The 14,650-nt window shown below is 42.4% G+C and overlaps 1 protein-coding gene across 2 annotated transcripts in view; it reads right to left on the reverse strand.

The window, feature by feature from the left end:
* VPS53 (VPS53 subunit of GARP complex) overlaps window positions 1–14,650 on the reverse strand; it is a 156,883-nt gene that overhangs the window by 138,815 nt on the left and 3,418 nt on the right. The window lies entirely within an intron of this gene.

Below are 14,650 nucleotides of genomic sequence, written 5' to 3' on the forward strand. Positions count from 1 at the left end.
CATCTCAAAAAAATTAATCATAGTGTGATACAATTTTAACTTAAAAAAAAAAAAAAGAGTGGGTGGTTCACTGGGATGGAGCGCCTGGGTGGTTCAGTGGATGGAGCATCCAACTCTTGATTTCGGCTCAGGTCATGATCTTGCCATTTGTGGGATCGAGTCTCGCGTCCCCTGCTTGTGATTCTCTCTCTCCCTCTCTCTCTGCCTCTCCCCCACTTGCACTCTCTCCCAAAATAAATAAAGTTAAAAAAAAAAAAAAGTATAGCAGTTGTTGGCAACTACTGCAAATTCCAGCCTGGTATCTATTTTTAGTAAATAAAGTTTTACTGGAACACAGTCATGCCCATTCATTTACATATTATCCACAGCTGCTTCTGAGCCACAAGCGCAGAGGTGAATAGTTACAACAGAGACAGAATGTCCACAATGCCTAAAATATTTCCTATCCAGCCCTTTACAGAAAGTTTGCTGACCCCTGGCATATAGGATTGTGACAAGGTCATACAACAAAATACACCAACTAAAATGAAAGATCACAACCCACAACAAGAGGAATAAATCTTACTAACATAATATTGCACCAAAAAAGCCAGACACAAGGACATATGTCGTATGACTCCTTTTATATAGTCCAAAAATGAGGGAGGCTATTCTTTCATGTCAGGAGCCAGGATGGTGGCTACCTTTGGAGGAGGTAGTTACTGTGAGAAGGCAAGAGGGGTCCATCTAAAGACGCTGCACGAATGTCTTATTCTCTAAATGGTGGTTACCTGGCTGTATTCATTTTGTGAAAATTCATCAAATTGTACACTTACGACTTGAGTACTCCTCTACATCATGTTATACGCTGATAAATAAATCAATCTATTTTTTCGAAGTTTGTAGCTCCATTAGAAAAAAACATCTGGAAGGAAAAACACTGGTAGCTGTGGAATCTATACTGGTAGCTGTAATCTATGAAATCAGTAGCAGTAATTTCAATCTGAGAAGGGATTCTAATTTTTTCTCCTTTTTACTTGTAAGTATTTTCTAACTGCTCTATATTGGCTACCCGTTGCTATTGTAATTATAATACAGTTATTTCGAGTTTTAGGACAATGACACACAAGTGGACTATTTCCAACCTTAGCCAGCAGAAAATGCAAGGAAATGGTGCCCCCTAGTGGAATAGAGATTGTACAATTTTATAACACCATTTTAACTCAAGTTTTCAAAAAACAATTTTTTTAAGTCCTCTTTCCTTTCCCCTCAACAGCTATTTTACCTCAGAAGGAAGCAAGGGTGATGCAGGAACTGTGCTTATTAATTATTACCAACAACCTCTGGTGGCAGGAGAAGGCCAGGAGCCTGCCAAGAGCAGGCCTGGTAAAAGAACCAGGTCACAAGTGAGATGTCAGACCAGGCCATTTACATCTTTGTTTACTGTTCTGACAAAGCCACTCGTTACTGAGAATTTTCAGAAATCCAGACTAAGGTGAAAATGAATGTCAGAAAACAGAAGTTATTTTTAGTAACTATTTTAATTGAGGAAGCTGTCAAGTTACCCCAAAACCGGACTGGGTATAAACCACTAGTGTAATAAAAGGAGCTGAGTTTGTTGGAGGACCTACATTGGGCACAGTGCTACCACTACGAACATGCTCTATGTATAGAGGGCAATCTGTTTAGCCTGAGTGTATACTTCTTCATGTGTAAACTGGGCATAACCTCTTCCTTAAAAAAAAAAAAAAAAAATTGGGGGGGGGGAGTATTGTAAAAAAAGACTATTTAAAAAATGTTAACATCTAGGGCGCCTGGGTGGCTCAGTTGGTTAGGCGTCTGACTTCGGCTCAGGTCATGATCTCACAGCTTGTGGGTTCGAGCCCCATGTTGGGCTCTGTGCTGACAGCTCAGAGCCTGGGGCCTGCTTTGGATTCTGTGTGTCTCTCTCTCTTCTCCTCCCCTGCTCACACTCTGTCTCTCTCTCTCTCTCAAAAATAAATAATACAACATTTTTAAAAATTTAATTAAAAAAATGTTAACATCTGAAGAATCTGGGTGAAAGGTAGCCATAAATTCATTGTACCAATGGATAACTATATCAAAATTTAAAAATTATAGTTTATTTGAAATCGGTAAAACAAAAACAAACAAAAAAGAAATTGGTAAAACATGTACGTAACCAAAAAGCCAAACAGTACAAGAGGATAAATTAGTGAAAAGCTAGGCTTCTTCTCTCCCTGTCCTGCCCGTCCGCCCCAATTCTCCTCCTGAGAGGCAATGGCTCCGAGCTGGCTTCTTCTGTACTGTCCCAGAAACGGTCTATGTATTTAAATTTAAAGCATGTCCATAACTTACGTCCCTTTCTTTATACAATGCACATTGCCCTGCATCGTAGTTTTTTCACTTAACAATATGACTTGGAGGTTATTCCACAACAGTAAATATTGATTTGGGGTGCTACATACATTAACCAATGCTTAAATTTAACTCCTTAAACATGAAGGTCTTGCTTAAGCCATCACAGTTTTTCTAAGAAGAGTAATTCAAAATATTTATGCCTTCAGATGTTCAACTGCATTTAAAAGAGCAATAACATGGGAATGGTCTAAATGGCCACAGTAGAAAAGTTAAAATAAATCAAGCCAAATTGATGCGGTGGACTTTTACACTACTGGAGATGCTGGGCAGGGAGGCTCCAAAACAACAAAGATCGTTTATGATAACATGCTAATAAGAGGAAAACACTAAAATGCAACTATTTAAAGACCAGAAAGAAATGTTCTAAAATTATCATGCTTGAAAAGATGCTCAACATCACTCATCATCAGGAAAAAAAAATCAAAACCACACTTGAGATACCACCTCACACCGGTCAGAGCGGCTAAAATTAACAACTCAGAAAACTACAGATGCTGGCGAAAATGTGGAGAAACAGGAACCCTCTTACACTGTTGGTGGCAATGCACACTGGTGCAGCCACTCTGGAAAACAGTGTGGAGGTTCCTCAAAAAATTAAAAATAGAGCTACCCTACGACGCAGCAATAGTACTACTAGGAATTTATCCAAGGGATACAAGAGTGCTGATTCATAGGGGCACATGTATCCCAATGTTTATAGCAGCACTTTCAACAACAGCCAAATTATGGAAAGAGCCTAAATGTCCATCAACTGATGAATTTATATATACAATGAAATAATACTTGGCAATGAGAAAGAATGAAATCTGGCCATCTGCAGCAACGTGGATGGAACTGGAGGGTATTATGCTCAGTGAAAAGACAGATATCATGTTTTCACTCGTATCTTGAGAAACTTAACAGAAGTCCATGGGGGAGGGGATTGTTACAGAGAGGGAGGGAGGCAAACCACAAGAGACTCTTAAAAACAGAGAACAAACTGAGGGTTGATGGGGGTAGTGGGGGGAAGAGGGGAAAATGGGTGATGGGCACTGAGAAGGGCACTTGTTGGGATGAGCACTGGGTGTTGTATGTAAGCAATGAACCACGGCAATCTACCCCAAGAACCAAGAGCACACTTGACACACTGTGTTACCCAATTTGACAATAAGTTACATTGAAAAAAAATTTTTAATGTTTAAAAATATAAAATGATCATGTTTGACCACATGCTACCTAGACCGATTGGTGACCACGTTCCCTTCATCTTCCAGATTTTCTGCTGGTTCCCCAGCAGGGAAAGGGTGCTAACGTTTAATGTGGATTCATTATGCAATACTCTTCTAGATGTTCTACAGAAATGATTTCCCTTAATCTTCTCAACCACACTAGGCATGCTATTTTCTATTCAGTGGGGGGGCGGGCGGGGGCGGGAGATTAGGCTCTGAAAGGATGGATGTTTTGTCCAAGGCTGTGTATATAACATTCAGCATGGCTGGACTTGGTTGGGGTCAATCTTGACTCTTGGGTTTCTGCTCTTTCTTACTCTACCATGCTTTTTTTTTTTTTTTTTTAATGTTTATTTATTTTGAGAAAGTGAGAGAATGGGAGAGAGAGAGAGAGAGAGAGAGAGGAAGAGAGACAACCCTAGGCAAACACTGCCCTATCAGCGCAGAGCCCGATGCAGGGCTCGAACCCACAAACCATGAGATCATGACCTGAGCCGAAATCAAGAGTCGGCCACTTAACCAGTTGAGACACCCAGGCACCCCTAACCATGCTACCTCTAAAGTTAGATCCTCAACCTAACTTTTAGGCATCCCACATATCCAAGGGATGTGGCACACTCCTTGCTAGGTTAGTAATCCTCACGGGGTGGAGGGACTCCCCTGGTGTTGGGGAAATGCCCCAAAGGAATCCAGATTGGTGACCCTGGGTGGAGGTGATACATCTGCTCTTTGAGAATCACCCATCTAGTTTAGTTATAAGGTGGTTGTACAGTTTTATGACTTAAAAATGTTTTAATGATGGAAAAGTATTTCCTGATTCTAATAGCAATTCTTGCTAATTACAGAAAATACAGAACTTCCCACTGCACCTCCATCAGAAAATAATCACCATCAGCGTTTTGGTGTATTTTTCTACTGTTCTTTCTAAGCAAATATGTGGCTTAAAAAAATTAAACTGGCATGAGAAACAATTTGGCATCTTACTGTTTTCACTTAACACAGATCCAGAGCATTAGCGGGGGGGGTCATTAAAAATTCTTTAGAAAAAAATCTTTAGAAACAGCTCCACGTGACTCTTCTGTCAAAGTTATTAATTGTATCAGTTTTATATTTATTTTTATAGATTTTACCTAGATTCCCCTAATCAAACCTTTAATGAAAACATGGCAAATGATTATCTTCAGTTTTCTACTAGGAGACTAGAAAAATTTTCCAGATCTTTGTTACCAAACCTGGCTACTCTTCAGAACTACCCCTAAGAGCCCTATAAATACAGCAAGCTGAGCTCCTGCCACATGGACCTAGTGAGTTAGAACTACCTGGGGATGTCCTACCTCCAGGAACATATCTCCAGGCAACCACTGACACGCAAGCTGCTCCTACTCAACAGACACCGCATACACATCCTCCTCCTTAGAGTGACCCTAAACTCATTCTTGATACACTGACATCTACTTTAAATTTTTTAAAGGTTTTTTTCATGTTTATTTTAGAGAGAGAGAGAGAGAGAGAGAGAGAGGGAGAGAGACAGAGAGAGAGAGAGAGAGAGAGAGAGCGAGCACAAATGGGGGAGGGACAGAGAGAGAGGGAGACACAGAATTCAAAGCAGGCTCCAGGCTCCAAGAGGTCAGCACAGAGCCTGACATGGGGCTTGAACTCACCAACCGTGAGATCAGGACCTGAGCTGAAAATGGACGCTTAACTGACTGAGCCACCCAGGCACCCCTAAATATTCTAAACTTGACTCAGAAGTATTTGCTGCAGGTCCATGAGGTGTAGAGATGGGTTTTGCCCAAGATTTAGCAACAGGTGAAAGACATTATGATTCATGCCACTATTTTCTATTACGTTGTCATTACAGACCATGGGAATCTGGGCTGGAAAATGAACTGCTAAGTGTAAATCTGGGGTCGGGGAAATAAAAGCAACCTTGTGTCATAAATTTTCTTACATTGCTAAGAAACTTCACTACACGTTATCGTGTACATAGAGGTACGATTAGACAAGACATATAACTACATCTGTGGAATGACAAATGTCTAGTTGCTACCTTCAGTAGCTTAAAATCAAATACATACGGGGCACCTGGGTGGCTCAGTCGGTTAAGTGTCCGACTTCGGCTCAGGTCATGATATCGTGGCTCACGGGTTCGAGCCCCACGTCCGGCTCTGTGCTGACAGCTCGGAGCCTGAAGCCTGCTTCCGATTCTGTGTCTCCCTGTCTCTGACCCTCCCCCCATTCATGCTCTGTCTCTCTCTGTCTCAAAAATAAACAAACGTTAAAAAAAATTTAAAAAAATAAATAAAAAATAAATAAAATCAAATACATACAAAAACATATCAGGAAGAAGTGAGAACCTGGTGGTTTCCTATGTAATTTCCACATCTAACAGTTATTTTTGCTTTGATGAGTCAGCATTCTTGATACAGTGGGGCAAATGGTATTTTCACAGCTAAAACTGCTGTCTTTATACAAGTTGTTCCCAAATTTCTACCTCCAGCTAATTCCTAGAATTCCTCTTTCACACTAAACAATGAGCTCTAAAGGCTATCTGTGAAATCTCAAAAAAGACAATCACACAGAATCATACCATTTTCTCCAACTTTATTTAAAAAAATGAATATGTCCATTAGAAATTTTTTTTAATGTTTATTTATTTTTAGAGAGACAGAAGGCAAGTGGGGGAGGAGCAGAGAGAGAGGGAGACAGAAGCTGAAGCAGGCTCCAGGCTCCCAGGTGTTAGCACAGAGCCCGACACAGGACTCGAACTCACGGACCATGAGATCATGACCTGAGCCGAAGTCAGATGCTTAACTGACTGAGCCACCCAGGCGCCCCAAATATGTTCATTAGAAAAAGCTTAGAAGGGGGAGTCTGGATGGCTCAGTCAGCTGAGCATCCGACTCTTGATTTCAGATCAGGTCATGATCCCAGGGTCACAGGATTGAGCACCCCGTTGGACTCTGCACGGAGTGTGGAGCCTGGTTAAGATTCATTCTCTCTCTCTCTCTCTCTCTCTCTCCCCCTTCCTCCCTCTCTCTCTCCCCCCTCGCTCTCTCCCTCTGCCCGCTCCCCCACTTGTGCCCATGTTCTGTCTCTCAAAAAATAAAAATTAAAAAAAATTTTTTAATTAAAAAAATAAAAGAAAAAGTTTGGAAGGATATATGCCAAAAATATTAATAATTATGAGAATTATGAGCTCCAGACTCAAATATCCAAATCCACACTTCCACCGGAATGGCCCCCAAATGTTCAAAACTTAGCTTGCCCTTACACCCCACTCCTACTCTATTTACCACTAAAGCCTGCTCTTCCTCCTTATCCCCAAATTAGCTTAAAGGTATCTGGTGTTGACCCACTCCTTCTGCCAGCCTAGAGAGCAAAGTTCAAAATCCTTCATTTGGGTGCGCCTGGGTGGCTCAGTCGGTTAAGCGTCCAAATTTGGCTCAGGTCATGGTCTCGTGGTTCATGGATTCAAGCCCCATGTTGGGCTCTGGGCTGACAGCCTGTCTCAGGCTCCTGCTCCTGCTGTCTCGCCCTTTCAGAAATAAATAAAACATGAAAAAAAATTTTTTTTAATTAAAAAAAAAAATCCTTCATTTGGCGTATAACGTGCCACTGAAATGCCATGTCTTCAGGGAAGTCTTTTTGGGTCCCTGAGACTAAGTGAGGCGGCGTGTGCTCTGCTCCCACAGTACTTGGTGCGCTTCCTTCATGGCAAGGCTGAGCACTCTTTCTCCCTCTGTGCCTCCTTATTCTCATAACACCACTATTAAATGTTTAGAATGGTATCTGTGTGTTCAATAAATGTTAACTATTATCACAGTTGTAGCAGAACTTAGGGGTCTTTAGAGAGCAAGCAGCAAATCATAATTATACAAACAGGCTTTGTAGAGCCATAATAATTCGCTTATAATCTGTTAATGGTGTATTTATTACCTGTTAAGGTAGACCAGAAGCTCTGGGTTGGTAAAGACCCCATCTGTCTTGTTCACCAGCTAGGCCCAGATTTCTTAGAAAACTGGGCAGAGGAAGTGTGTTTTGGTGGGTAAAGGGAGGAATTTTAGATTCCACATCCTTTCAACCAGTCTGTGACTTCGGACTCCTAAATGGCTCTGTGGACTTGCTTTCTGAATCCCAGTCTTCACTCGGGCTGTTATCGTCCCCTGTAGGTGATCTGCCAACTGGTCTTCCTGCCTCCAGTTCTGCCTCCCCTGGCTCACCCTCTGCTCTGCTGCCAGATGGAATATTTTAAATGTGAATCTGATCCAGTCATTACCCTGTCAAGAGTCCTTTTATTTTTGAGAAAGAGAAGGTATGTGCAGGGGAGGGGAGGAGAGAGACACAGAAAGAAAGAAAGAGAGAGAGAGAGAGAGAGAGAGAGAGAGAGAGAGAATGAGAATCCCAAACAAGCTCCACACTGTCAGCACAGAGCCCGACACGGGGCTCAATCTCACAAACCATGAGACCATGACCTAAGCTGAAATCAAGAGTTGATGCTTAAATGACTGAGCCCCCCAGGCTATCTAAAGTCCGTAAGTGAACAGCCCCTGCCTAGAGTCACTGTCTCCAGCGCAGGGCGTGGACATCCCAAAGGGGTTTGCAATAATGCCCACTGGAGTGTGAAAAGAAAGCATTAAAATCTCTATTTTGGGGGGGCTGGATATAGTATACTTTATTGACAGTACATGACAAAAACCTCTGTTTTTATTATTTATGTAACAAACACTACTAAAACCTAATTTATTTAGGACGGCTACTAGAGTATGTACCTAATATTTTGAGGGTGTGTACAAACCTAAAACTGGGCCCGGTGACAATGAGCTGTGTGGAAAATATTTCCCTGAGAGGCATGCGGGGCCTGCAAGCCTAGAGAACACGGTCCCTTCAGGACCCTTGCTCTGCCAACCCCGTCAGCCTTATCTCCTAGGAGGCTCTGTTCCCTGTGCACACTCTGTGTTTCTCATCTCTGAGCCTTTGTCCTGTGCTTAGAATGAACTTCTCTCCCTGTCATCCTAGATTTGCCCATCAGTTGACTGCCTGGGGTAGTGTTCCGCCAGACGGCCACAGGCCTGGCTCCTTCATAGGTATCAAATCTTCGTTTATTTATTTTTTTTTTTTTTCTGAAATTTATTGACAAATTGGTTTCCATACAACACCCAGTGCTCATCCCAAAAGGTGCCCTCCTCAATACCCATCACCCATCCTCTCCTCCCTCCCACCCCCCATCAACCCTCAGTTTGTTCTCAGTTTTTAACAGTCTCTTATGCTTTGGCTCTCTCCCATTCTAACCTCTTTTTTTTTTTTTTCCTTCCCCTCCCCCATGGGTTCCTGTTAAGTTTCTCAGGATCCACATAAGAGTGAGACCATATGGTATCTGTCTTTCTCTGTATGGCTTATTTCACTTAGCATCACACTCTCCAGTTCCATCCACGTTGCTACAAAAGGCCATATTTCATTTTTTCTCATTGCCATGTAATATTCCATTGTGTATATAAACCACAATTTCTTTATCCATTCATCAGTTGATGGACATTTAGGCTCTTTCCATAATTTGGCTATTGTTGAGAGTGCTGCTATGAACATTGGGGTACAAGTGGCCCTATGCATCAGTGCTCCTGTATCCCTTGGATAAATTCCTAGCAGTGCTATTGCTGGGTCATAGGGTAGGTCTATTTTTAATTTTCTGAGGAACCTCCACACTGCTTTCCAGAGCGGCTGCACCAATTTGCATTCCCACCAACAGTGCAAGAGGGTTCCCGTTTCTCCACATCCTCTCCAGCATCTATAGTCTCCTGATTTGTTCATTTTGGCCACTCTGACTGGCGTGAGGTGATACCTGAGTGTGGTTTTGATTTGTACTTCCCTGATGAGGAGCGACGCTGAACATCTTTTCATGTGTCTGTTGGCCATCCGGATGTCTTCTTTAGAGAAGTGTCTATTCATGTTTTCTGCCCATTTCTTCACTGGGTTATTTGTTTTACGGGTGTGGAGTTTGGTGAGCTCTTTATAGATTTTGGATACTAGCCCTTTGTCCGATATGTCATTTGCAAATATCTTTTCCCATTCCGTTGGTTGCCTTTTAGTTTTGTTGGTTGTTTCCTTTGCTGTGCAGAAGCTTTTTATCTTCATAAGGTCCCAGTAATTCACTTTTGCTTTTAATTCCCTTGCCTTTGGGGATGTGTCGAGTAAGAGATTGCTACGGCTGAGGTCAGAGAGGTCTTTTCCTGCTTTCTCCTCTAAGGTTTTGATGGTTTCCTGTCTCACATTTAGGTCCTTTATCCATTTTGAGTTTATTTTTGTGAATGGTGTGAGAAAGTGGTCTAGTTTCAACCTTCTGCATGTTGCTGTCCAGTTCTCCCAGCACCATTTGTTAAACAGGCTGTCTTTTTTCCATTGGATGTTCTTTCCTGCTTTGTCAAAGATGAGTTGGCCATACGTTTGTGGGTCTAGTTCTGGGGTTTCTATTCTATTCCATTGGTCTATGTGTCTGTTTTGGTGCCAATACCATGCTGTCTTGATGATGACAGCTTTGTAGTAGAGGCTAAAGTCTGGGATTGTGATGCCTCCTGCTTTGGTCTTCTTCTTCAAAATTCCTTTGGCTATTCGGGGCCTTTTGTGGTTCCATATGAATTTTAGGATTGCTTGTTCTAGTTTCGAGAAGAATGCTGGTGCAATTTTGATTGGGATTGCATTGAATGTGTAGATAGCTTTGGGTAGTATTGACATTTTGACAATATTTATTTTTCCAATCCATGAGCAGGGAATGTCTTTCCATTTCTTTAAATCTTCTTCAATTTCCTTCAGAAGCTTTCTATAGTTTTCAGCATACAGATCCTTTACATCTTTGGTTAGATTTATTCCTAGGTATTTTATGCTTCTTGGTGCAATTGTGAATGGGATCAGTTTCTTTATTTGTCTTTCTGTTGCTTCATTGTTAGTGTATAAGAATGCAACTGATTTCTGTACATTGATTTTGTAGCCTGCAACTTTGCTGTATTCCTGTATCAGTTCTAGCAGACTTTTGGTGGAGTCTATCGGATTTTCCATGTATAATATCATGTCATCTGCAAAAAGCGAAAGCTTGACTTCATCTTTGCCAATTTTGATGCCTTTGATTTCCTTTTGTTGTCTGATTGCTGATGCTAGAACTTCCAGCACTATGTTAAACAGCAGCGGTGAGAGTGGGCATCCTTGTCGTGTTCCTGATCTCAGGGAAAAAGCTTTCAGTTTTTCCCCGTTGAGGATGATGTTAGCTGTGGGCTTTTCATAAATGGCTTTTATGATCTTTAAGTATGTTCCTTCTATCCCGACTTTCTCAAGGGTTTTTATTAAGAAAGGGTGCTGGATTTTGTCGAAGGCCTTTTCTGCATCGATTGACAGGATCATATGGTTCTTCTCTCTTTTTTTGTTAATGTGATGTATCACGTTGATTGATTTGCGAATGTTGAACCAGCCCTGCATCCCAGGAATGAATCCCACTTGATCATGGTGAATAATTCTTTTTATATGCCGTTGAATTCGATTTGCTAGTATCTTATTGAGAATTTTTGCATCCATATTCATCAGGGATATTGGCCTGTAGTTCTCTTTTTTTACTGGGTCTCTGTCTGGTTTAGGAATCAAAGTAATACTGGCTTCATAGAATGAGTCTGGAAGTTTTCCTTCCCTTTCTATTTCTTGGAATAGCTTGAGAAGGATAGGTATTATCTCTGCTTTAAACGTCTGGTAGAACTCCCCTGGGAAGCCATCTGGTCCTGGACTCTTATTTGTTGGGAGATTTTTGATAACCGATTCAATTTCTTCGCTGGTTATGGGTCTGTTCAAGCTTTCTATTTCCTCCTGATTGAGTTTTGGAAGCGTGTGGGTGTTCAGGAATTCGTCCATTTCTTCCAGGTTGTCCAATTTGTTGGCATATAAGTTTTCATAGTATTCCCTGATAATTGTTTGTATCTCTGAGGGATTGGTTGTAATAATTCCATTTTCATTCATGATTTTATCTATTTGGGTCATCTCCCTTTTCTTTTTGAGAAGCCTGGCTAGAGGTTTGTCAATTTTGTTTATTTTTTCAAAAAACCAACTCTTGGTTTCGTTGATCTGCTCTACAGTTTTTTTAGTTTCTATATTGTTTATTTCTGCTCTGATCTTTATTATTTCTCTTCTTCTGCTGGGCTTAGGCTGCCTTTGCTGTTCTGCTTCTAGTTCCTTTAGGTGTGCTGTTAGATTTTGTATTTGGGATTTTTCTTGTTTCTTGAGATAGGCCTGGATTGCAATGTATTTTCCTCTCAGGACTGCCTTTGCTGCGTCCCAAAGCGTTTGGATTGTTGTATTTTCATTTTCGTTTGTTTCCATATATTTTTTGATTTCTTCTCTAATTGCCTGGTTGACCCACTCATTCGTTAGTAGGGTGTTCTTTAACCTCCATGCTTTTGGAGGTTTTCCAGACTTTTTCCTGTGGTTGATTTCAAGCTTCATGGCATTGTGGTCTGAAAGTAAGCATGGTATAATTTCAATTCTTGTAAACTTATGAAGGGCTGTTTTGTGACCCAGTATATGATCTATCTTGGAGAATGTTCCATGTGCACTCGAGAAGAAAGTATATTCTGTTGCTTTGGGATGCAGAGTTCTAAATATATCTGTCAAGTCCATCTCATCCAATGTCTCATTCAGGGCCCTTGTTTCTTTATTGACCGTGTGTCTAGTTGATCTATCCATTTCTGTAAGTGGTGTATTAAAGTCCCCTGCAATTACCACATTCTTATCAATAAGGTTGCTTATGTTTATGAGTAATTGTTTTATATATTTGGGGGCTCCGGTACTCGGTGCATAGACATTGATAATTGTTAGCTCTTCCTGATGGATAGACCCTGTAACTATTATATAATGTCCTTCTTCATCTCTTGTTACAGCCTTTAATTTAAAGTCTAGTTTGTCTGATATAAGTATGGCTACTCCAGCTTTCTTTTGGCTTCCAGTCGCATGATAAATAGTTCTCCATCCCCTCACTCTCAATCTAAAGGTGTCCTCACGTCTAAAATGAGTCTCTTGTAGACAGCAAATAGATGGGTCTTGTTTTTTTATCCATTCTGATACCCTATGTCTTTTGGTTGGCGCATTTAATCCATTTACATTCAGTGTTATTATAGAAAGATACGGGTTTAGAGTCATTGTGATGTCTGTATGTTTTATGCTTATAGTGATGTCTCTGGGACTTTGTCTCACAGGGTCCCCCTTAGGATCTCTTGTAGGGCTGGTTTAGTGGTGACAAATTCCTTCAGTTTTTGTTTGTTTGGGAAGACCTTTATCTCTCCTTCTATTCTAAATGACAGACTTGCTGGATAAAGGATTCTTGGCTGCATATTTTTTCTGTCTAGCACCCTGAAAATCTCTTGCCAATTCTTTCTGGCCTGCCAAGTTTCAAAAGAGAGATCAGTCACGAGTCTTATAGGTCTCCCTTTATATGTGAGGGCACGTTTACCCCTTGCTGCTTTCAGAATTTTCTCTTTATCCTTGTATTTTGCCAGTTTCACTATGATATGTCGTGCAGAAGATCGATTCAAGTTACGTCTGAAGGGAGTTCTCTGTGCCTCTTGGATTTCAATGCCTTTTTCCTTCCCCAGTTCAGGGAAGTTCTCAGCTATGATTTCTTCAAGTACCCCTTCAGCACCTTTCCCTCTCTCTTCCTCCTCTGGGATACCAATTATGCGTATGTTATTTCTTTTTAGTGTATCACTTAATTCTCTAATTTTCCCCTCATACTCCTGGATTTTTTTATCTCTCTTTTTCTCAGCTTCCTCTTTTTCCATAACTTTATCTTCTAGTTCACCTATTCTCTCCTCTGCCTCTTCAAGCCGAGCTGTGGTGGTTTCCATTTTGTTATGCATTTCGTTTAAAGCGTTTTTCAGCTCCTCGTGACTGTTCCTTAGTCCCTTGATCTCTGTAGCAAGAGATTCTCTGCTGTCCTGTATACTGTTTTCAAGCCCAGCGATTAATTTTATGACTATTATTCTAAATTCACTTTCTGTTATATTATTTAAATCCTTTTTGATCAGCTCATTAGCTGTTGTTATTTCCTGGAGATTCTTCTGAGGGGAGTTCTTCCGCTTGGTCATTTTGGATAGTCCCTGGCGTGGTGAGGACCTGCAGGGCACTTCCCCTGTGCTGTGGTGTATACCTGGAGTTGGTGGGCGGGGCCGCAGTCAGACCTGATGTCTGCCCCCAGCCCACCGCTGGGGCCACAGTCAGACTGGTGTGTGCCTTCTCTTCCCCTCTCCTAGGGGCGGGATTCACTGTGGGGTGGTGTGGCTCGTCTGGGCTACTTGCACCCTGCCAGGCTTGTGATGCTGGGGATCTGGCGTATTAGCTGGGGTGGGTAGGCAAGGTGCTCGGGGGCAGGAGGGGCAGGCTTAGATCACTTCTCCTTAGGTGATCCACTTCAGGAGGGGCCCTGTGGCAGCGGGAGGGAGTCAGATCCGCTGCCGGAGGTTTGGCTCCGCAGAAGCACAGAGTTGGGTGTTTGCGCGGAGCGAGCAAGTTCCCTGGCAGGAACCGGTTCCCTTTGGGATTTCGGCTGGGGGATGGGCAGGGGAAATGGCGCTGGCGAGCGCCTTTGTTCCCCACCAAACTGAGCTCTGTTGTCAGGGGGCTCAGCAGCTCTCCCTCCCTTTGTCCTCCAGCCTTCCCGCTTTCCGAGCAGAGCTGTTAATTTCTGACCTCCCAGACGCTAAGTCGCGCTTGCTGTAGGAACACAGTCCGCCCGGCCCCTCCGCTTTTGCAAGCCCGACTCGGGGGCTCTGCTTGGCCGGCGAGCCGCCCCTCCGCCCCGGCTCCCTCCCGCCAGTCCGTGGAGCGCGCACCGCCTCGCCGCCCTTCCTACCCTCTTCCGTGGGCCTCTTGTCTGCGTTTATCTCCGGCGACTCTGTTCTGCTAATCCTCTGGCGGTTTTCTGGGTTATTTAGGCAGGTGTAGATGGAATCTAAGTGATCAGCAGGACGTGCGGTGAGCCCAGCGTCCTCCTAAGCCGCCATCTTGCTGCAACTCCC

This window comes from Prionailurus viverrinus, chromosome E1 (genome assembly GCF_022837055.1).
Source record: "Prionailurus viverrinus isolate Anna chromosome E1, UM_Priviv_1.0, whole genome shotgun sequence".
In the NCBI taxonomy this organism is placed as follows: Eukaryota; Metazoa; Chordata; class Mammalia; order Carnivora; family Felidae; genus Prionailurus; species Prionailurus viverrinus.